The sequence below is a fragment of the Rhinoraja longicauda genome, chromosome 12 (assembly GCF_053455715.1).
Source record: "Rhinoraja longicauda isolate Sanriku21f chromosome 12, sRhiLon1.1, whole genome shotgun sequence".
Lineage (NCBI taxonomy): Eukaryota > Metazoa > Chordata > Chondrichthyes > Rajiformes > Arhynchobatidae > Rhinoraja > Rhinoraja longicauda.
Window position 1 is genome coordinate 46,082,282 of NC_135964.1, and position 25,697 is coordinate 46,107,978.

The window sequence follows — 25,697 nt, forward strand, 5'->3', positions numbered from 1 at the left end:
AGCGCCATAAGGCAGTAACTCTACGGTTGCGCCACTGTGCCACTCTGCACAGCTTTCCCAAGAAGGATACAAGTTAAAAGACACAAATTGCGGAGGTAACCCAGCGGGTCAGGCAGCATCCTCAGAGAACATGGATAAGTGATGTTAACGCCACCTATCCATGTTCTCCACAGATGCTGCCAGACCCGCTGAGTTACTCCAGCACATTGTGTCTTTTTAATTTGTAAACCATCATTTGCAGTTCCTTGTTTCTACCCGAGGATATAACTCATTCAACTTGCCAAAAAGTAGCTAAACTCGTGCATTTTTAATAGAATCTGGTGAGACCACACCTGGAGAAATGTGTGCAATTTTGGTCCTCTAATTTGAGGAAGGACATTATTGCCATTGAGGGAGTGCAGCGTAGGTTCACCAGGTTAATTCCCGGGATGGCGAGACTGACGTATGATGAAAGAATGGGTCGAATGGGCTTGTATTCGCTGGGATTTATGAGAGGGGATCTTATAGAAACAAATACAATTCTTAGAGGATTGGACAGGGTAGATGCAGGAAAAATGTTCCCGATGTTGGGGGAGTTCAGAACCAGGGGTCACAGTTTAAGAATAAGGGGTAGGCCATTTAGGACTGAGATGAGGAAAAAAATTTCACCCAGAGTTGTGAATCTGTGGAATTCTCTGCCACAGAAGGCAGTGGAGGCCAATAAACCGGATGTTTTCAAGAGAGAGTTAGATTTAGCTCTTAGGCCTAAGGGAATCAAGGGATATGGGGAAAAAGCCGGAACGGGGTACTGATTTTGGATGATCAGCCATGATCATATTGAATGGCGGTGCTGGTGCGAAGGGCCGAAGGGCCGAATGGCCTACTCCTGCACCTATTTTCTATGTTTCTATGTTTCTATGATCACATCTTTGGAGAAAATCAAACTGTTTCACTTCTAATTAATTCCATTTTGAGCATGTTGATGTTTTTTTTGCAAACGGTAGATCGCCAGTGTTCACCAATAGACCATGAGGTGGTGGTGCAAAGACACCTTAAACCAACAGAGTTTTTTAATGATGATATTTATGTTGTGCTGCTAGGTAGTGAATGCAAGATTCAGATCCAGTGACAATGAAGAAATGACAATATATTTGTAAGTGTGGACTTTGAAGGGTAATTTTTTTTTTAAGGCATTTCCATGTGTCTGCAGCCATTGTTCATTTAGTGATAAGCATGAATGCAGTAATCCATATCACAGTTGTATACATGTGACCCCTATTCCCCTCCATCTTGCAGGAGGGGTGTAGCATTCCTAGTAAATGGATTGATTAGTACGGGTGTCAGAGGTTATGGGGAGAAGGCAGGAGAATGGGGTTCAGAGGGAGAGATAGATCAGCCATGATTGAATGGCAGAGTAGACTTGATGGGCCGAATGGCCTACTATCACATGACCATATTGTGATTTTCCGCAACATGACATGATGTCATTGATGCATGCGATAAGAAGCGCAAGTTGAATAAAATAAACTGTGTTTATTTATTTACTTTTACTCACATCAATTCCACGAGAGCAAATTTTATTCCATAGCTCAGATTTTTGGGGAGTGATTTGTGAATTCTGTAAGGGGATATTTCCATTCCCTGAGCGGCCTTAATGTACCTGTACTATGGTATGCAAGCTGATGGCTTCTGAACTGTGCGATGCCTTCATTGTTTGACACAGAGATCAACTTCCTAGGATTCTGGGACTCGGTATCAACAGCTCAGAGGATAAAGCAACAACCAGGGTGAGCATAACATGATGGATTTCATAATCCCTATGATCATGACTGGACTCCAAGCTCCATGGTACCAATACAGATTCTGTCCATCCAAAAGGAACAAAGTTTATGGTCTTTACCGGGTAACAAGTCCAAGAAAAATGTAGTGAGTACCCTATTTTGGGTCATTTTCCACCTTACAAGATCTTTCAACTCCATCAGTTGAGTGAGAGTATGGAAGAATCTCCTTGTTATTGGCTATCCTTGGAAATTCTTCACCTCTATCTGCCCCACGATGACATGCCAGCCATGACCCTCAGCCCGATCATCACATATACAATTCTGGTGTAAACTGGATTCAAGCAAGACTACATTGTTTCATCAACCCTCTTCTCAATTTTCCGCAATGCAGCATTTTATCTCACTTCCAACAAGCTCCCTGTAAATAGGGGTCATTCCAAAGGATGAGCAGTAACATTTTCAAGTTTCACTCCAGAACTAAGATCACCTTGATCTCAACCATTGAACGACAGCTCCAAGCTGTTGTTTATTCCTTTGTGGAACCATTCAATGGACAATAAACAATAGGTGCAGGAGTAGGCCATTCAGCCCCTCGAGCCAGCACCGCCATTCAATGTGATCATGGCTGATCATGCACAAACAGTACCCCGTTCCTACCTTCTCCCCATACCCCCTGACTCCACTATCCTTAAGAGCTCTATCTAACTCTCTCTTGAAAGCATCCAGAGAATTGGCCTCCACTGCCTTCTGAGGCAGAGAATTCCACAGATTTACAATTCTCTGAGTGAAAACGTTTTTCCTTATCTCCGTTCTAAATGGCCTACCCCTTATTCTTAAACTGTGGCCCCTGGTTCTGGACCATTGACCTTACGTTTACCAGTTTGAAGACTGAGGTCCTTCACCAACTAGCGTCACTCAACAAAATTAACATTCATGAGGTGCCGGCCAATGTGGATCAGTCCCCATATCTCAGGAGCCAGCTCTCAGGGAGTGAAGGCATTGATGATAAAATCCACCACCGACCAGCACCGCATTTGGCCACCTGAGGAACAGGGTGTTTGTAGACCAAGATTTCACAGTGAAATTCTTTTTGCATAGATCACACATGCACAGGTCGCCATATTTTGGCGCCATTTACAACAGGTTCAAATTCTGGTCCACATGCTCGATGTACTGGTGGGGCTACCAATCCAGGTAACCCCCAGGCCGCTGCAGAGTCTCCTCCGTCGCCCTCGACCAGCTCGGACCGCAAACCGCGTCCCTCTCTGTGCTGTGTGGAGTTTGTGCGTTCTCTTTGTGGTTGCATGGGTAGTTTAGTTTAGTTTAGAGATACAGTGCCGCAACAGGCCCTTCGGCCCACTGAGTCCGCACCGACCAGCGATCCCCGCACATTAAAACTATCTTACACACACTAGGAACAATTTACATTTATCCCAAGCCAATTAACCTACAAACCTGTACGTCTTTGGAGTGTGGGAGGAAACCGAAGATCTCGGAGAAAACCCGCACGGTCACGGGGAGAACATACAAACTCCATACAGACAGCACCCGTAGTCGGGATCGAACCCGGGTCTCTGGCGCTGCAAGCGCTGTAAGGCAGCAACTCTGCCACTGCGCCGCCGTGCCACCCACCAGTATGCCCTGCTTTCTGCCCGCATCCCAAAGGCATGCAGGTCTAAACCCAAACTAAACCCAAAACTAAACAGTGTAGCCCCTCAGGGATGGTTTCTTCAGCACAAGCTGCTGCAAAGAGTCCCAATGCTTCTGTCACTCGGTACTCCATTGCCGTCAGTGGGAGGCTGCCCCCTCAAAGCACGCCAATGCTCACTCTGCAAGGTCCTTTAAGTGGACCATCTTCAACTCTCTCTTCCAAACCAAGATGCCCAACACCGAGTTTCGATTCACATTGAGCTAGCCACATGATCTGCATGCCTGACGCCAGATTTCAAAAACGAGTAGAGGCAAAACACATCAAAAGAAGTTCTTATATTATCTCACTGACTCATGCTGCTCAAACAGATGGAGGAGAATCTGGGAATACATCGAACACAGCCAAATCTTTTTGACAGGGGCATTCAGAGGACATCCAGAAACTGCTAAAAAGGCATCAACAATCCAAGCACCCGCCCTTTCTGTGTCAGAGCCTGCAACTCCTGCATTGGATACATTAGGCATCTCAGCACCTACAGAAGGCAACTGATGGCAAGTCATCCACAAGCCTGAAGGAGTGCCCAAGAGGGAGAAGATCATGGGTGGACCCCATCTGCAATATGTACAGAATAGGTCTGCATTTCCTCACTCTTTCCCTTCTCACCTAATCCTTTGTTACTGCTGTACGTATATCCCGAATAAAGTAACGCCTTCACCAATACAAATTCACAAATCCACCCAGTAAGTGGAGCTAGCAATTTGGAATTCAGCAAAGAGTTAGTAATACACCGAGGAATACTCATGTTCGTCGTGGGCAGCACAGCGGCACAGCGGTGGACCTGCTGTCTTGCAATGCCAAAGACCCGGGCTTGCTCCTGACTGCGGGTGCTGTCTGTACAGAGTTTGTACCTTCTCCCTGTGACCCGCGTGAGTTTTCTCCGGGTTCTCTGTTTCCTGCCACATTCCAAAGGCGTGCAGGTTTGTAGGTTAAGGTCATAAGGAACAGGAGTAAATTAGGCCATTTGGCCCATCAAGTCTACTCCGCCATTCAATCATGGCTGATCTATCTCTCCCTCCTAGCCCCATTCTCCTGCCTTCTCCCCATAACCTCTGACACCTACTCTAATCAAGAATCTATCTATCTCTGCCTCAAAAAATATCCACTGACTTGGCCTCCACAGCCTTCTGTGGCAAAGAATTCCACAGATTCACCACCCTTCAACTAAAGAAATTTCTCCTCATCTCCTTCCTAAAAGAACGTCCTTTAAATCTGAGGCTGTGACCTCTAATCCTAGACTCTCCCACTAGTAGAAACATCCTCTCCATATCCACTCTGTCCAAGCATTTCACGATTCTGCATGTTTCAATGAGGTCCCCCCCCCTCATTCTTCTAAACTCCAGCGTGTACAGGCCCAGTGCTGACAAACACTCATCATAGGTTAACCTACCAATTCCTGAGATCATTCTTGTTAATTGGCTTCTACAAATTGTCCCTAGCGTGCAGGGCAGGACTAGCGTAGGGGTGATCGTTGGGTCGGCGCGGACTCGGGGGGGGGGACGAAAAGGCCTGTTTCCGTACTATCTCTAAACTACACTAAACATTCTCCACTATTATTGAATGATAAGTTCACGTGCATGAACATCAGAATAGGAAGCTCACCAGTGAAACACAGTTTAGTTTGTTATGACTCATTCTGGGGGTTGGGGGGGGGGAACCATACCAAAGGCTGAGTACGATTCCTTTGGGAGAAAAAAAATGGGATGAGGAAGATAAAGTTTTTTTTTTCATTACTATCGCTCTTTCATGTGCATGTTATTCATTGAGAATATCTGGCTTTGGAAACAGCAATCATCTGAGACAGAGCACACACAGCTCGGCCAAAGCAAACAAAGCACATGAAAACGCACTGTGCAACTTTTTTTGAAGATATCCATTGGAATACACTGAGTAATTGCAGATGCATTCATATCCATTGACTCATTAACGGACTAAGGGCAGAGTCGGGTGCTCAGTTCAGAAAGAGAGAGAGAGAGAGAGAGAGAGAGAGAGAGAGAGAGAGAGAGAGAGAGAGAGAGAGAGAGAGAGAGAGAGAGAGAGAGAGAGAGAGAGAGAGAGAGAGAGAGAGAGAGAGAGAGAGAGAGAGAGAGAGAGAGAGAGAGAGAGAGAGAGAGAGAGAGAGAGAGAGAGAGAGAGAGAGAGAGAGAGAGAGAGAGAGAGAGAGAGAGAGAGAGAGAGAGAGAGAGAGAGAAAAAAAATATGTTGGGTCATCTTTCAGCAACTTACATAACTCCAATGTGACTGAAAACCTGCTTTACTCACAGTGGATCTCAGAGGTACAGCGCCACACAAAGGCAGCCGATCCCTGCTTTGGAAGGGTAGCCTCAATCTTAATTCACGTTTCAAGCAGCTTTGTGCAATTCTTTGCTAGCTGCAATTATACTGAGCAATATTAAACTATTTTCCATTTCATGCTTTTTAAATCATAATTTTGGCTTAACTATCACTCACGCCCACACACGCACATTTTCAAACAGACAATGGTGGTTCACCCCTTGGTTCCCGCCAAATCCACAGCTAACCTCAACCAAGAGAGTGGTAGTCATGTTAAAATTGACCAGGAATACAAAAGTACAAAGCATCCTGTTTCTTAATAATGAACCCATCATCTAAATGCTCCAGTTGAAAATACCCTATGAATTCCACACAAAAAGTTCATTATATTTCAATGGTATGAGGGACTCTGAAATCTATATACTAAAACTCTTGTTTGTTTGTTTGTTCCTGAACTATCGCCAAAACAGTACACAATAGCGCGACAGTTTTAGGCCCGCCTTACATACTGTCGTCCCTTGGTGCTAATTGGAAGAAGTTTCATTGAAATCAGTGTTATATTTTTTCATTTATTCATATTTTAAAAGTTTAAATCTATCTCCTAGGGAGGATGGAGGGAGGGAGGGAGGAGGGAGGATAAGGGGGGTTGAGGGGGATGGAGTGGGGGGAGTGGGGAAGGGGGGAGTGGGAGTGGGAGGGGGAGGGGGAGGGGGAGTGGGAGTGGGAGTGGGAGGGGGAGGGGGGAGGGGGAGTGGGGGAGGAGAGGGTGCTGCACCAATGCAGGAGAGGTTTGGGCCCAACAGGTCCACTTGGTCTAGTATACTATTAAGATTTTCTTTTGGGTGGGGGGGGAGAATTCAGTCAAGGAAAACAATCTATAGAATCACTTCATTTCCCCTCCACTAGAAATGCAAAAGTATTTGAAGAGGCAAGGATTCAGGAGACAAAGAGTCCGAAGAAAGATCTCAACCCAAGTCGTCACCTATCCATGTTCTCCAGAGATGCTGCCTGACCTGCTGAGTTGCTCCAGCACTTTGTGTCCTTTTGTGTTTTAACCAGCATCTGCAGTTTCTTGTTTCTACAAGGATTCAGGAGTTTCTTTTTTCTACAAGGATCCATCAGGCATAAATACCACAGCGGAAATAAAGATGTGATTGCATGTGTGAAAAATATATATGGTCGTCGAGTTAAGAGGATGTGGGCACTCAGTGTGAAAATTGCATCAAAGATTTATGCAAGTCTATAGATTTTGAGGGAAATTCCACCAGCTGGATGCTGAGAAAAGAAAAGTCACCACGTATTTAGCTACCTCATCTTAAAACTGGGTTTAAATTTGCATTAATTCAGGAATGGCCCAATCCATGTGTGATTTATTTCAGCCAAAATAGCAGCTTTGATTAACATGTCACTTAACAGTTCACTGCTAACATTCGACAACAGAAGGGAAAAACATTTGACAAACAAAAATTGCAGAATAGCAAGAATAGGTACGGCACAGTGGCGCAGCGGTAGTGTTACTTCCTTACAGCACCAGAGACCCAGGTTCGATTCTGACTATGGGCGTTGTCTGTACGGAGTTTGTATGTTCTTCCTGTGGGTTTCTTCCGGGTGCTCCGGTTTCCTCCCATGTTCCAAAGCAATTACTCTTGGAGCTATTGAAGTACTTTGTCATTACTCTTGTAATGAAGGTTTGTAGGTTAATTGTAAATTGCCCCTACGTGTAAGATACGAAGCAGGGATAACACAGGGTGATTATTGATCGGTATTGACTCGATGGGCCAGGAGGGCATTTCCATGCTGTATCTCTAAACTAATATGAAAGGAATAGGCAAAACCTACATTTTGCAATTGGGAAGAACCTTTCCTGATGTGAGGCTTAGTTGAATGACTGCTGCTTTTATCACTTTCTTCGAGTTAATTTGTAATTTGTATTTTGAGAGGATGGCATCTCGAGCCAGATCTTTGTACTTACACTTCTAAACAACAACTTATTGGATTCTTTGAAGATCATGTCATAAGGGATAGGAGGAAAATTAGGCCATTCAGGCCATCGTCCACTCCGCCATTCAATTAGGCTGATCTATCTCTCCCTCCTAACCCAATTTTCCAATTTCTCCCCATGACCTCTGGCACCTGTACTAATCAAGAATCTATCTATCTCTGCCTTAAAAATATCCACTGACTTGGCCTGTAGAGCCTTCTGTGGAAAGGAACTCCACAGATTCATCACCATCTGACTAAAGAAATTTCTCCACATCTCCTTCCTAAAAGAATGTCCTTTAATTCCGAGGCGACGATGTCTAGTCCTAGACTCTCTTACTAGTGGAACCATCCTCTCCACATCCACTCTACCCAAGCCTTTCATTGTTCTGTACATTTCAATGCGGTGCCCCCATCATTCGTCTAAACTCCAACTTGTCTAGTTGGAGTACTTTTCTAGTTGTACTCAATGGCGTAGCTAATAGGGGCTGCTCCCCTTGAGCACATTTTTGAAAAGTGGCGGCTTTTCAACAATTCTTTAACTCTTTAGTTCACTTGTGCGATAAAAGTCGAATCTCATTATTTTTTATTGTTTTTTTAAAAAATCGCATGGCCTTGGAAGAACTTTCTGGAGTCATTACTTTATTTGACCAACCTCCCAGTGTTTTGAACTTGTCTGCTCAATCTCCTGTGGTGCGTTGGTGGCCACTGGCATCTGGGGAACCAAAACAAGCCGTGACGTCATAACCTCCTCTCTGGCTGGTAGTTTACCTCGTCTTTCAGTACTAAAAGAAGAACAACGCAGTCGGATCAAATCTTTCGCGCTGACTCTAAAGAAACTTTGTGATACTAGATGGGCATCCAGAAAGTTAGCAGGAGAGGCAGTCTTGCAGAATTTATCAGCACTAGTAGTTGCTCTACTAAGAATTCTGGATGGTAAAATTAAAAAAAAATTCTGACCTTACCAATAACTAGCGCAGTTTAGTCGGCTGAAAAACATAAAGTCCTACCTTCGTTCTACAATGGGCGAGGATAGATTGTCTGGGTTAGCTTTGCTCTCCATTGAAAGAGAGTTGGCTACTGCGGTGGATTATAATAAAGTAATAGATGACTTTGCTAGAATGAAGCCTAGATGAAAGAGACTGTTGTAGTTTCTTCATACATTTTTCACATTGCTTCGTTTTGTTTTCATTTTACGTTTAAAATTAAAATAATTAAATAACACACACGTTTTTATTATGTTTTGAGATTTATGAGCTTACTGTAAAACTTTTTCATTGTGTTTTGATTTTAAATACAAAATAACAATTATGTACTTCCTTTAAAACTGTATCTTCCTTGTGTTTTGATTTTAAACCCAAAATATAAATGTATAATGAGTTTTAAATTGTTTGGTATGTGTCATGGCGCCTTTTTTTATGTGCTCGCTCCCCCTAACTACGCCCCTGGTTGTACTCCAACGAGTACAGGCCCAGTGCTGACAAATGCTCATCGTAGGTCAACCTACTCATTCCTGGGATCATTCTTGTAAACCTCCTCTTCTAAAATACTCAAGTGTCCCAAGGAGTTTGACAGCAACAATAAATGCAAATTAGAAATGTACAATTTCTATGTCTGTCCCTGCTTCATAGGTCTATATTAACACCATGCTGATGCATTTTGGTTGAGAACCAAGAGGGTATCACCCTAAGGATACAGTTTTACGGTCAAAGGGAGAGTAACCTCTTTGACCTTAAAACATAGGTTGGGGGGGAAGTTGTGTTTTTTTTAATTAACCCATAGCTCCAAAGCAGTAAGTGTCTGGAACATGCCACCAGGAGTAGTGGTGGAAGCAGATACGACAGCAGCATTTTAGACTGGCACACGAATATACAAGAAATGGAGGGAAATGCGGGTACAAGAGACGAGCTTAATTTGACATCATGTTCGGTACAGACATTTGGTGTGCGAGAAGGTACTGCACATGCTGGTTTACGCCGAAGATAGACACAAAATGCTTGGAGTAATTCAGAGGGTCAGGCAGCATCTACGGAGAAAAGGAATAGGTGATGTTTCGGGTCAAGTCCATCAGACTGAGGGTGAGAGAGGGAGAAACTAGAGGTACTGTATAGGAAGGTACAGAACCCTTCCCCAACTCTCAGTCTGATGAAGGATGTCGACCCGAAAAATCACCCATTTCTTTTCTCCAGAGATGCTGCCTGACCCGCTGAGTTACTCCAGCATTTTGTGCCCATCTTTGGTACAGACATTGTGAGCTGAAGAGCCTGTTACTGTGCTGTACTGTTCTAATCAATGAAGGTGAACCAAGATGATTGAACTTAGCACATATATGTATTGGAATGTGCACTCACAAAACACACACACACACTCTAAGCTCACACATTCATTCTCTGAGCCATTAATCTTGGGGCTATTGAAGTACTTTATCATCAGTACCTTGTACTGAAGGAAAAGCATCATCTCCTCTGATCACAGGAAGAGACAGATAAAAAGCAATGTGATCAGGATTAGATAGCCTGGTAATTCTAAGTAAATAGTTAATAATAGCCAAGAAAGCAGGGAAATCACTACAGAAATTACGCTGAACATGAAGAAAAGGTTAAGTCAGTTAATTTAGTTTAGTTTATTGTCATGTGTCATAAAGTATATATATATATAATATAAAGTACAATGTATTATAAAGTGAAAAGCCTTTTGCTGTGTGCTATCCAGCCAGTGGAAAGACAATACATGATTACAAAAATGAGCTGCCCACAGTGCACAGATACAGGATAAAGTCCAATTAAAGATAGTCCGAGGGTCTCCCATGAGGTAGATAGTAGCTCAGTACCACCCCCTAGTTGTTAGGATGGTTCAGATGCCCGATGGCAGCTGGGACAAAACCATCCCCGAAATATGGAATCATATTGCTTCGGGCTTTTGAAAGATCATGAATGAAACAAAATGCGTGTTAATTTAAATGTAAGAGTCAAGATAAAATGCAAGCAAAATATATTTTTTCCCCTAGAATTCAGTAAATCAGTGGGAGGCATCAGGGAAGTTGGTGATTGGAGATTTCAGATCGGCACGGTGGCACCAGCGGTAGAGTTGCTGCCTTACGGCGCCAGGGACCCGGGTTCGATCCTGACTACAGGTGCTTGGCCGCACAGAGTTTGTACGTTCTCCCCGTGTTCTGCGTGGGTTTTCTCTGGGATCTCCGGTTTACTCCCACAACCAAAGACGTACAGGTTTGTAGGTTAATTGGCTTGGTATAATTGTAAATTGTCCCGAGTGTGTGTAGGTGAATGTTAGTGTGCGGGGATCACTGGTCAGCATGGAATCGGTAGGCTGAAGGGCCTGTTTCCGTGCTGTATCTCTGAACTGAACTAAAAAAAAAACGAATTTTAACATCAAGAGTCAGGCCATGAAACAGGTGATTAGTCATTTCATGAATAAAGCTGACAAGATCAATTATTTTGTTCAGATGGAAAAATAAACATCATACGAGACTGGTTAAACTGAATGGTTTCTTTCCCATGGTACAAATTCTCAGCAATTCAACGATACCAAACCTGTTAATCTGTTGACCACAAGTGATGAAAGATTCTTGACAGATCTTAGTATAAAAAATAAAGTGGTTGAGCTTGAGGCTCAGTTAGTCATGGGCAAGTATGATGTTGTAGGGATCACTGAGACATGGCTACAAGAGGACCAGGGCTGGGAACTGAATATTCAGGGGTACACAACGTATAGAAAAGACAGACAGGTGGGCAGTGGGGGTGGGGTTGCTCTGCTGGTAAGGAATGATATTCATTCCCTTGCAAGGGGTGACATAGAATCAGGAGATGTTGAATCAGTATGGATAGAAATGAGGAATTGTAAGGGTAAAAAGACCCTAATGGGAGTTATCTATAGGCCCCCAAACAGTAGCCTCGACATAGGGTGCAAGTTGAATCAGGAGATAAAACTGGCGTGTCACAAATGTAATGCTACGGTGGTTATGGGAGATTTCAACATGCAGGTAGACTGGGAAAATCAGGTTGGAAATGGACCCCAGGAAAGAGAGTTTGTAGAGTGCCTTCGAGATGGATTCTTAGAACAGCTTGTACTGGAGCCTACCAGGGAGAAGGCAATTCTGGATTTAGTGTTGTGTAATGATCCTGATCTGATAAGGGGACTAGAGGTAAAAGAGCCATTAGGAGGCAGTGATCACAACATGATAAGTTTTACTCTGCAAATGCAAAGGCAGAAGGGAAAATCGGAAGTGTCAGTATTACAGTATAGCAAAGGGGATTACAGAGGCATGAGGCAGGAGCTGGCCAAAATTGACTGGAAGGAGGCCCTAGCAGGGAAGACGGTAGAACAGCAATGGCAGGTATTCCTGGGAATAATGCAGAGGTTGCAGGATCAATTTATCCCAAAGAGGCGGAAAGACTCTAATGGGAGTAAGAGACACCTGTGGCTGACAAGGGAAGTCAAGGACAGCATAAAAATTAAGGAGAGGAAGTATAACATAGCAAAGAAGAGTGGGAAGACAGAGGATTGGGATTCTTTTAAAGAGCAACAAAAGTTAACTAAAAAGGCAATACGGGGAGAAAAGATGAGGTATGAGGGTAAACTAGCCAATAATATAAAGGACGATAGCAAAAGTTTTTTTAGGTACGTGAAGAGGAAAAAAATAGTCAAGGCAAATGTGGGTCCCTTGAAGACAGAAGCAGGGGAATTTATTATGGGGAACAAAGAAATGGCAGACGAGTTAAACCGTTACTTCTGATCTGTCTTTACTGAGGAAGATACACACAATCTCCCAAATGTTCTAGGGGCCGGAGAACCTAGGGTGATGGAGGAACTGAAGGAAATCCACATTAGGCAGGAAATGGTTTTGGGTAGACTGATGGGACTGAAGGCTGATAAATCCCCAGGGCCTGATGGTCTGCATCCCAGGGTACTTAAGGAGGTGGCTCTAGAAATAGTGGAAGCATTGGAGATCATTTTTCAATGTTCTATAGATTCAGGATCAGTTCCTGTGGATTGGAGGATAGCAAATGTTATCCCACTTTTTAAGAAAGGAGGGAGAGAGAAAACAGATAATTATAGACCAGTTAGTCTGACATCAGTGGTGGGGAAGATGCTGGAGTCAATTATAAAAGACGAAATTGCTGAGCATTTGGATAGCAGTAACAGGATCATTCCGAGTCAGCATGGATTTACGAAGGGGAAATCATGCTTGACAAATCTACTGGAATTTTTTGAGGATGTAACTAGGAAAATTGACAGGGGAGAGTCAGTGGATGTGGTGTACCTCGACTTTCAGAAAGCCTTCGACAAGGTCCCACATAGGAGATTAGTGGGCAAAATTAGAGCACATGGTATTGGGGGTAGGGTATTGACATGGAAAGAAAATTGGTTGACAGACAGAAAGCAAAGAGTGGGGATAAATGGGTCCCTTTCGGAATGGCAGGCAGTGACCAGTGGGGTACCGCAAGGTTCAGTGCTGGGACCCCAGCTATTTACGATATACATTAATGACTTAGATGAAGGGATTAAAAGTACCATTAGCAAATTTGCAGATGATACTAAGCTGGGGGGTAGTGTGAATTGTGAGGAAGATGCAATAAGGCTGCAGGGTGACTTGGACAGGTTGTGTGAATGGGCGGATACATGGCAGATGCAGTTTAATGTAGATAAGTGTGAGGTTATTCACTTTGGAAGTAAGAATAGAAAGGCAGATTATTATCTGAATGGTGTCAAGTTAGGAAGAGGGAATGTTCAACGAGATCTGGGTGTCCTAGTGCATCAGTCACTGAAAGGAAGCATGCAGCAGGTACAGCAGGCAGTGAAGAAAGCCAATGGAATGTTGGCCTTCATAACAAGAGGAGTTGAGCATAGGAGCAAAGAGGTCCTTCTACAGTTGTACCGGGCCCTGGTGAGACCGCACCTGGAGTACTGTGTGCAGTTTTGGTCTCCAAATTTGAGGAAGGATATTCTTGCTATTGAGGGCGTGCAGCGTAGGTTCACTAGGTTAATTCCAGGAATGGCGGGACTGTCGTATGTTGAAAGGCTGGAGCAATTAGGCTTGTATACACTGGAATTTAGAAGGATGAGGGGAGATCTTATTGAAACATATAAGATAATTAGGGGATTGGACACATTAGAGGCAGGAAACATGTTCCCAATGTTGGGGGAGTCCAGAACAAGGGGCCACAGTTTAAGAATAAGGGGTAGGCCATTTAGAACGGAGATGAGGAAGAACTATTTCAGTCAGAGAGTGGTGAAGGTGTAGAATTCTCTGCCAAAGAAGGCAGTGGAGGCCAGTTCGTTGGATGCTTTCAAGAGAGAGCTGGATAGCGGAGTGAGGGGGTATGGGGAGAAGGCAGGAACGGGGTACTGATTGAGAGTGATCAGCCATGATCGCATTGAATGGCGGTGCTGGCTCGAAGGGCTGAATGGCCTACTCCTGCACCTATTGTCTATTGTCTATTAATGGCTTTCTTGAAGCTGGTTACAGATTGCAATTGGAATGTTCCCTTATTTAGTTTAGTTTAGTTCAGAGACATAGCGCAGAAACAGACCCTTCGGTCCACTGAGTCCGCATCGACCAGTGATCCCCACACGCTTACACACACACAAGGGACAATTTACAATTATGCTAAGCAAATTAACCTACAAACCTGGATGTCTTTGGAGTCTTCTGGATAAAAAAAAGACACAATAATCTAAAAGAAATTTAAGTATCAAGAAAATTACAATAAAATTATAACTCAGCAGGTCAGGCAGCATCTCTGGAGAAAGGGAATAGGTGACATTTCAGGTCGAGACCCTGGTCTGAAGAATGGTCTCGGCCTGAAACGTCACCTATTCCTTTTCTCCACAGATGCCGCCTGACCCGCTGAGTTATAGACAATAAGCAATAGGTGATGGAGGAGGCCATTCGGCCCTTCGAGCCAGCACCGCCATTCAATGTGATCATAGCTGATCATTCTCAATCAGTACCCCGTTCCTGCCTTCTCCCCGTACCCCCTGAGGCTCCAGCTTTTTGTGCCCATCTTCGGTTGAAACCAGCATCTGCAGTTCCTTCCTACACACTTGTTTTTCATTTCTCTCTCCATACCTCCCTGCGTCCCAAAAGAAAAAAAAATCCTCCCCTTCATTTGTAGCTAATTTAGCCCTGTCAGGGCACTTCTGCTGCCATTTTTTAAAACTGACAGCAAATGCCTTATTTGCATCTCAAAATTAGTGTAATTACTTGCAGATGTGTATTCATTCCTTTGACTATTAGCAAGGCAATTACAGGTCAGCCCTGCCCTCCAACAGTGACCTTAACATCTCCTAACATTTCGATTGCCCTGACTTAACACAGTCATTAAAGTTGATTTCCAATCACTTCCTTTGAATCTGGTCCAGAAAAGGGGATAAATTACCCCTCTGTGTCCCACAGCTAGTTCCTAGGCTCCTTGTGTTTTTGCTGACTGATTTCATGATGAGCAATGGAAAAAAATGTAGATTAATAGTGATGCTGGAATTTCCATATATCTGCTGTATATACAATGCCAGATGGTCTCGCAGCGAGTTTAATGAATAGTTTCCAAGATTTGTCAGTGGTCATGTACAAACAAGCAGTCATTTCCCCTCTACAAATTTGAGTGGCTGGTTTGCCAAATAAGATCCAATTTTTTTGACCAAATTAAATAGTCGTAATGGATCAGTCATCATTGCATCATTAAATCAGGTCATTAAATCAGACCCGATGGCATAGGAGCAGCAATGAACAAATTTCACTTTAGACTTTTAGAGATACAGCGTGGAAGCAGGCCCTTTGGCCCACTGAGTCCGCGCCGACCAGCCATTACTTGCACAATAGCACTATCTTACACACGGAGCCATACACCCCTGTATGGAGTTTGTACATTCACCCCGTGACCATGTGGGTTTTCTCCAGGATCTCCGGTTTCCCCACAAATTCCAAAGACATACAGCTGGTCAGTTGGTTAATTGGCTTCAGTAAAAATTGTAAATTGCCCCCAAGGTGCAGGATCATGCTAGTGTACCGAGATCACCAGTTGACACGGACTCAGTGGGCCGAAGGGCCTGTTTCCGCACTGTATCTCTAAAAACACAGACCAAGACAAATGGATGTGCAGGATACGATTCTTGGTGGAGTATTTCTAATTCTTGCTAATTCATTAAAACTTCAGTCAGAGATATAACCATATAACCATATAACAACTACAGCACGGAAACAGGCCCGTTCGGCCCTTCCAGTCCACGCCGACCACTCTCCCTGACCTAGTCTCATCTACCTGCACTCAGACCATAACCCTCTAATCCCCTTTTATCCATATACCTATCCAATTTACTCTTAAATAATAAAATCGAGCCAGCCTCCACCACTACCACCGGAAGCCCATTCCATACAGCCACCACCCTCTGAGTAAAGAAGTTACCCCTCATGTTACCCCTAAACTTTTGTCCCTCAATTCTAAAGCTATGTCCCCTTGTTGGAATCTTCCCCACTCTCAAAGGGAAAAGCCTACCCACGTCAACTCTATCCGTCCCTCTCAAATTTTTAAAAACCTCTATCAAGTCCCCCCTCAACCTTCTACGCTCCAAAGAATAAAGACCCAACCTGTTCAACCTATATTCAATATATTTCTTTGTCCTTTTATTACACACATCCCCTCATGAACATCGTCTGTATTCAAGCTGGGAATAAGGTCATTAACCATGGAGTGAAAGACCATAGCATAATATTTAATGTAATAGAACACCTTGTTAGAAATCAAGAGGGATGAATATTCTCTGACTTCCTTACTGGGTCAAGCAAGCTTAGTTGCAATAGACTATACTAGACAGCAAGGTGGTATAGCAGTAGAGCTACTGCCTTACAGCACCAGAGCCCTGGATTCGATCCTGACCACAGGTGCTTGACTGTACAGTATTTGGACGTTCTGCCCGTGACCCACACTCCAAAGACGTACAGGTTTGCAGATTAATTGGCTTAGTATAGATGGAAAATTGTTCATACCAGAATATGAATAAAGGCCTTAATTGGTGAAAAATCAATTCAGTTTCATCAAAAGATACTGCTGCAAAGTTTTAAAGAAACCCAATCTCATTAATGCAAGCAACAATTATTCCTGATTTTATATACATATATCTAGCATGGTCCATGTTCATTCTTGTCAAAAGATTATTCAGGATATGTAAACATAATGAGAAAACTACTCACAGTTCAGAGTTTAAAATGCAACCTTCCGTGCGCTAGCAGCCATTTTGATTTTTCTGCTGTACATTCATCAAATAAAGGCCCCTACCAATAGAAGGGCTGCAATGTTCTTAAAGTGTCCTAAGGATAATACAGCAAATGTGTGCTGGATCATGCATTTTCACCAAACCTACTGCCCCATAGTGTCCACATGCCCACACCCACCCTCAGGATGTGAGAGGACTAAATAAATCCGACCCTCCACCCACAAAGTAGAATTGGCTCTGAAGACCAATGAGGCCTCACAGGCCATATTCACTGCTGTCACCGGCCTTTGAACTATTTTTAAACAGTCATAGAGTCATACAGCAGAGAAACAGGCCAACTTGCCCATGCCAACCAAGATGTCCCAGCTACACTAGTCCCACATTTGGCCCATATCTGTCTTGGTTCTTGGTACTTGCTACTCCCTCTGCTGATCACTGAGGGAGGCCATGGACTATTGTCTTATGTTCAGTTATGTTCAAGTATTTTCACCTGTGTGTCATTATCATTTGTTTTACCCATTGAGTTCCCTGTTTAAGCTCTGTCTTGGATTTTCTGATATCATGTTTGTACTTTTGGTTATCGGGATTCTAGTAAAAGCCTTTTTGCGTTTAACTTCGACTTTAGACTTTGGACTTTAGACTTTAGAGATACAGTGTGGAAACAGGCCCTTCGGCCCACCAAGTCCGCAACGACCATCAATTACCCCATGCATTAGTACTATCCTACATTCTAGGGACAATTTACAATTTTACTGAAACCAATTACTCTTCAAACCTTTGGAGCACACGATGGTTCCCAATGGAGTCCACTGTATGTTTAATCACCTTGATTCATCACATTAGTTCCACACTAGGTTGTTTAGGCTACAATTCTCATGACTGTGATATAATTTGGTTGCAATCACTATCAGATTTTACATAAGAAAAAGTGAAACAAAGCACAGTGGCGTAGCTGGAAAAGCTGTTGCCTCACAGCACCAGTGACCCGGGTTCGATCCTGACTTCGGTTACAACCTATGTGGAGTTTGCACGTTCTCCCTATGACCCTGGGTTTCCTTCAGGTGCTCCAGTTTCCTCCCACATCCCAAAGACGTGTGGGTTTTGTAGGTTAATTGGCCTCTGTAAATTGCGTAGGGAGTGGATGCGAAAGTGGGACAATGCAGAACTAGTGTGAGCGGGTGATTGGTGGTCGATGCGGACTCGATGGGCTGAAGGGCCTGTTTCCATGCTGTATCTTTCAATCAAAGCAACAGAAGCTAATGGAGGGGTTCCTCAGTGCGAAAAAGGGCCCTCTTAAAAAGAAAGAAAACCAAAAGGAAAACTGGTTCATGCCTGTTTAAAGCTCCTGACTAACAATTTTTGCTGACGTTCACTTTAGGCCTAAAATACTTACCAACCAGCTGACTGCAAAATCCCAGCTGTGTGATTTTGATGTTTTTTAACTCACAGAGCTGCTTTCACTTTGACTTTTGAACAATCTGTTCCAACACACAGCAGCTGCGTAATGAATTGATGTTGAAACCTGGAGCCATGTGACCACACAACTCCCAAACCCAAAAAGATTGATATCAGATGCAGTCTTAAACCACATTCCAATATTTGTAAGAAAATAACTGCAGATGCTGGTACAAATCGAAGGTATTTATTTCACAAAATGCTGGAATAACTCAGCAGGTCAGGCAGCATCTCAGGAGAGAAGGAATGGGTGACGTTTCGGTGTTTAGTTTGGAGATACAGCGCGGAAACAGGCCCTTTTGGGTCAACTGGGCCCGCACCGACCAGTATATTAACACTATCCCTCACCCACTAGGGACAATTTTTACATTTACCAAGCCAATTAACCTACATACCTGTACGTCTTTGGAGACGGAAACCGAAGATCTCGGATAAAACCCACGCAGGACATGGGAAGAACGTACAAACTCCGTACAGACAGCACCCGTAGTCGGGATCGAACCTGGGTCTCCAGCGCTGCATTCGTTGTAAGGCAGCAACTCTACCGCTGCGCCACCGTGCCACCATGTTGACAGGCTCTGTGAATGGGAAGGGTTTTTTGTATCTGCATTTAAACATAGAAACATGTAAAACTGGTGCAGGAGTAGGCCGTTCGGCCCTTCGAGGCAGCACCTCCATTCAATATGATCATGGCTGATTATCAAGAATCAGTACCCCGTTCCTGCTTTCTCCCCATATCCCTTGATTCCGTTACTCATTGTACTCGTTGTAAAGGAGATATCTTGCCACGTGGTTTGATCCTGATCAATTGTTTCCACTCCCCCACGATAATAACAACTCACAATTATGTAAGGCTCCTTATGTGGAAGAAACAATCCAAGGTGCCTCAAAGAGGCATAACAGAAAGCTGAGCACAAGGCCAATGAAATAAAAATGTTAAGAAGAACGTCTGAATGGAGATTCATAAAGATGATGAAAGATTGGTCCAGGTCTTTTCTCACTACCAGCTCCCCACAACTCCCCTATCCGCTCCTTCCACCCCCTATTTTCAGTCTGAAGAAGGGTCCCAACCCAAGATATCACCCGTCCTTTTACTCCAGGCGTGCTGTCTGGCCCGCTGAGTTACTCCAGCACTTTGTGTCTATTTTTGGTTTAAACCACCATCTGCAGGTCTTGGTTTCTACACGAGACCTCAATAGGGCGCACAAGGCAATGTAGTCAAAGCAAACTTGATGAACTCCAAATAAATTAAAACTTACAACAGAATGGCAGATCATTTTGAGAACAACCAAATCTTTACAAATTAGGAGAAACATAATTTGGCCAGTACATTAGGCCCTGCCCATGCCAACAATACCATAGGGCGGCACGGTAGCGCAGCGGTAGAGTTGCTGCTTTACAGCAAATGCAGCGCCGGAGACTCAGGTTCGATCCTGACTACGGGTGCTGCACTGTAAGGAGTTTGTACGTTCTCCCCGTGACCTGCGTGGGTTTACTCCGAGATCTTCGGTTTCCTCCCACACTCCAAAGACGTACAGGTATGTAGGTTAATTGGCTGGGTAAATGTAAAAATTGTCCCTAGTGGGTGTAGGATAGTGTTAATGTACGGGGATCACTGGGCGGCACGGACTTGGAGGGCCGAAAAGGCCTGTTTCCGGCTGTATGTATATGATATGATATGATAACATAAGTTCCACACCTATTCTGTCTTTCTGTTTGGGTTCCTTATGAGAAATTAGTTCATTAAGTTTAGTTTAGTTTAGTTTAGTTTAGTTTAGTTTAGTTTAGTTTAGTTTAGTTTAGTTTAGTTTAGTTTAGTTTAGTTTAGTTTAGTTTAGTTTAGTTTAGTTTAGTTTAGTTTAGTTTAGTTTAGTTTAGTTTAGTTTAGTTTAGTTTAGTGATACAGCGTCCAGATAGGCCCTTTGGCCGACCAGCGATCACCAGTACACTAGTTTCATCCTACACACTAGGAACAATTTACAGAGGCCAATTAACCTACAAACCTGCACGTCCTTTGGATGTGGGAGGAAACCGGAGCACCCGGAAGGAACCCACGCGATCACGGGGAGAACGTACCAACTCACAAATTAACAAGTTATAGGAGTAGAATTAGGCCATTCGGCCATCGAGTCTACGTCGCCATTCAATCATGGCTAATCTCTGCCTCCTAATCCCATTTTCCTGCCTTCTCCCCATAACCCTTGACACCCATTCTAATCAAGAATTTGTCTATCTCTTCCTTAAAATATCCACTGACTCGGCCTCCACAACCCTTTGCAGCAATGAGTTCCGCAGGTTAACTACCCTCTGGCTAAAGAGGCACCTTTAGACCTTCCATAGGCACACCACCTGCAGTTAGGATCGAAGCAGGGTTTGTGGTGCAATAAGGCAGCAACTCTACCGCTGCGCCACTGTGTCACCTCTCACCAACCGGCACGGCCTGGAACGTGGCAACTTCAACAGCCTGACCGCGGGAGAAGATGGCAGGGGAAGAGAAAAGACATTCTGGCCTTCCATCACAGTGAAGAGGTGACTGGAGGAGACTCGCTGTGATGGATGTTTCTTTTTTTTGTTTTGTGTTGGTTTGTGATTGTGTGTGTAATTGCTTATTTTTATTGCTGTTATTGTTGGTCTGTGGGTGACGAAATCTCGTCCAAAAGACTTGTATTTTTGGATGACAATAAAGGTTATTCTGATTCTGATTCTGATTCTGTGCCACCCTAAAAATAAAACGGCCACAAAATTCTCACAAAATTGTGAGAAACAAAGTCTGAGGAAGGTGTAATTTGGATTAGGGTGCAGTAATAGTGCTGAATGGGTCAACAAAGAGAGAAAGAGCAGGGAACCTTGGTAACCATGGGGAACTGTGGAGAGCCTGGTTGCCCACAACTACCGCCGACTTACGCCTGTACTTGTGTGTAAACTGGCAGCATGTGAGCATTCTGTTCGCCACTCAGATGATGCCCCCTTGTGGATTGAAAGGTTGACTGCGTTCCATCATGGAGTCACTGATGAGGTGGAAGTAATGAAGATGTGTCAAGTTATCAAGAGACAAGAGTCAAGAATGTTTATTGTCAGATGTCCCCAAAATGGAACCGCAAAATTTCTCCTTGTAGCGGCACAACAGATATGTTTGAGTTTATTCTCACGGGTACTGAGGTACAGTGAAACGTGAAGAGTGACTCAGTGGGCCAGGCAGCATCTCTGGAGAAAAAGTACAGGTGCCGTTTCGGGTCAGGACCCTACGTCAGACTGAAAAGTTTGGTGCTTTTGTTGCATGCTAACCATACAGTGGAAAGACAATACGTGATTACATTCGAGCACTGAACATAGTACTCTGTAATCACCATAATAGGTAACAGCAAAAAAGGGTTCACTATATCAAAAATATAAACAATAATAGTGCAAAGGCAAAAGTAATGCCCCCAAGCGTATGTAGTGCGGAGTTTAGTTGGTGGTTGTAGTGTTTAATAGCCTAGTGGTTGGTGAGAGCAGGATCTGAAAATACCAGTTCAGGGTATAATCTGTGTGGAGGTAGGAACTGCAGATGCTGGTTTACACTGAAGATAGACTTCAAATGCTGGAGTAACTCAGCGGGACAAGCAGCATCTCTGGAGCGAAAGAATGGGTGACATTTCGGGTTGAGATCCATTCGTCACCCATTTCTTCTCTCCAGAGATGCTGCCGGTCCCATTGAGTTCAACATTTTCAGTCTATCTTCGGTATAATCTGTGTGGATATTTGCTGCCCGATGATCACCTGACCTGCCTAAATTATGCCGAGCCACAGGAATTCACCGAGGAAGTCAAGCCTCAGCCTTTTGGGTTGGTGCAAGATCAGACATGGCCACAAGCAGTAATTCTACAGCAAGATGTGGGTTAACACAAACCGTTAAGATGCAATAAATCAGGATACCGCAGGATGGAAATCTGAAATTAAAAACAGACGCATTCAGCATCCAGGCAGAGTCCACAGAGAGAAATGAAAAAAATAACATTTCAAGCTCTGATACCACCTTATCTTCGAAATATTTCCAGCAAGTTTTTCAAAGCTGCAAAACAAAAATGCTGTTCTTTGCAAAGGAAAACAAAGTGAAGAGTTTAGAGCAATTCGGTATCAACAATTCCTCCACTGAATACAATCTAGAAACAAACTAATGTAGGAAAATAACTGCAGATGCTGGGACAAATCGAAGGTATCACAAAATGCTGGAGTAACTCAGCAGGTCAGGCAGCATCTAGTAGAGAGGGAATGGGTGACGTTTTGGGTCTGAAGAAGGGTCTCGACCCAAAACGCCACCCATTCCCTCTCTCCTAGATGCTGCCTGACCTGCTGAGTTACTCCAGCATTTTGTGATACCTTAGAAACAATCTAAGGAAGGTTAACAAACATAAAGAATCTAAACTCAACAGAAAATGGCAGATACAGGGCGGCTCAGTGGCACATCAGTAGAGTGGCTACCTTAAGGCACCAGAGGCCTATGTTCCATCCTGACTCTGGGTGCCGTCTATACGAAGTTTGTACGTTCTCCTTGTGATCCCGTGGGTTATCTCCAATTGATCCATTTTCCTCCCACATTCCAAAGACATGCGTGTTTGTCGATTAATTGGCTTCTGTAAATTGTCCCTGGTGTGTAGGGCAGAACTAGTGCATCAGTGATCACTGGTTGGCGTGGACACGGTGGGCTTAAGGGCCTGTTAACCCTCTGTATCTCTAAACTAAACTAAAACTAATGTAAGAAAATGCAGATGCTGGAGACCTGAGCGAAACACAAAGTGCTGGAGGAACTCAATAGGTCCGGCAGCACCTTTAGAGGGAACGGAAAGATGACATTCCGGGTTGGGACCCTTCTTCTGACCGGCACAGAAAATGGCAATGGGCAACGAGAAGCAATGCTCAACATTATGGCAAGGAACTTCACCATCAGTATTCTTCCTTCCTATTAGGTGACGCCTCAGTTCCAGTTTTTGTTCCATTAACAACAGCTGCACAACACAGAATGTCATTAGTCACACACATGCACATCTGCAGCACGCCTGCCGACTACCAGCCCCTCCAGCCCCAGCATGTATAACAAGCAATTAACAGTTGCATTTGTCTTAGTCCAAGCATGAGTTTGAGTTTAAGTTTGAGGTTAGTTTATTGTCACATGTACCGAGGTACAGTGAAAAGCTTTTGTTGCGTGCTAACCGGTCAGCTGAAAGACCACACGTGATTACAATCGAGCCATCCACTGTGTACAGATACATTGCAAAGGGAAAAACGTTTTGTGCAAGATAAAGCCAGTAAAGTCCGATCAAAGAGAGTCCAAGAGTCTCCAATGAGGTAGATAGTAGTGCAGGACTGCTCTCTGGTTATGGTAGGATGGTTCAGTTGTCTGATAACAGCTGGGAAGAAACTGTCCCTGGGGGTTCTGGAGGTGTGCATTTTCACATTTCTGTACCTTTTGCTTGATGGGAGAGGGGAGAAGAGGGAGTGGCTGGGGTGTGATTCGCTCTTGATTATGCTGCTGGCCTTGCCGAGGCAGCTTGAGGTGTAGATGTAGTCAATGGAAGGGAGGTGATGGTCTGGGCTGTGTCCACAATTCTCTGCAATTTCACTGGGCATGAAGGATGATATTTAGGAGAGGCTAGAGGGAGAGTACAATTTAAGGAGATTGATTTGGCTCTGAAGGACAGCAGACACACTGGAAGCAAAGATATAAAAGCAGGAAATGTTGGAAATACTCAACAACTCTGGCGGCAGCTCCGGAGAGAGAACAGAAAAACTCCTTTAGCTCACTGACCTTGCATCATTGTGAATAAAAATGAGAAGGTAACTGCTGGATGTGATTTGGATGATCATTTTCAGGATCAATATTAAGTGTTGCCTGAAATTAGGGAGGCAGAAAAGTCCATAGTTACATTGAAAATGGAACTGGAATAGACATAAAGTGCTGGAGTAACTCAGCGGGTTAGGCAGAATCTCCGGAGAACGAGGATGGGTGACGTTTCGGGTCGAATCCCTTCTTCAGACCTCCAGAGGCGCTGCCAGACCACTGGAATGGCGCCTTAAAGGGGAAAGAAATTGTCAAGTTATGGAGAAGAGGCAGAGGGAAAGCGAATAATTGCTTACTTCTTTAAAAAAGAGGCTCACCGGCACAATGGATTGAACGGGTCTCATTTTGCAAGATTAAATCTGAGCTTCTATTCTCTGTTCTCAGATTGGGCCAAACATCTGCCTTGCATGTCAGTAGCAGATCCCACAAAGATTGTATGTTCACAAAAAGAAGCACATTCACGTTCAGCCCACAAGATATCTCAAAGCTTTGCTGGCACAAGTTAACTCCACCACACGTTGACATTGCATGATCTTGCAGTCCACACGTTGGTGTCATTCCTACCATCTGCATTTGGTTCCCAGAAGTGAAGTCACTCCAAACCACTCAATAGTACACCCTGTGTACTATAATTAGAATGTTTAGTTTAGAGATACAGCGCGGAAACAGGCCCTTTCGGCCCACCGGGTCCGCGCAGACCAGCGATCCCCGCACATTAACACTGCCCTATACCCACTAGGGACAATTTTTACATTCACCAAGCCAATTAACCTACATACCTGTACGTCTTTGGAGTGTGGGAGGAAACTGAAGATCTCGGAGAAAACCCACGTGGGTCACGGGGAGAACGTACAAACTTCGTACAGACACAGCACCCGTAGTCAGGATCAAACCCGGGTCTCCAGCCCGGCATTCGCGGTAAGGCAGCAACTCTACCGCTGCGCTACTGTTCTGCCAACTTGGAAACAGAAAAGCTCTGTAGCTAAACGATCAAAATAAAACTTCAAAGAGCTCTTCAAAGAATAGTGGAGGCACAGTGGTGCAGTGGTGGAGTTGCTGCCTTACAGCCTAAGGGACTCGGATTTGATCCTGAGCACAGGTGCTGTCTGTACGAGTTTTTACATTCTCCCTGTGACCGCATGGGTTTTCTCCGGGTGCTCCGGTTTCCTCCAACACTCCGAAGGCGCACAGTTTTGTAGATTAATTGGCTTTGGTAAAATTGTAAAATTGTCCCTTGTGTGTAGGGTAGTGCGAGTGCACTTGGTGATCGCTGGTCGGCACAGACTCGGTGGGCTGAATGGCCTGTTTCCATGCTATATGTCTAAAGTAAATTCTAAACACTCTTTCTTCTCCGTTCACCACTACTCCTGTCTGTCATCCATGCTGCATCAAGTCAAAAAAATTTTTTAAGGTTGCATGCCTAATGATGGGTGGAAATTCAAATTAAGGTTGCATGCCTATTGATGGCTGT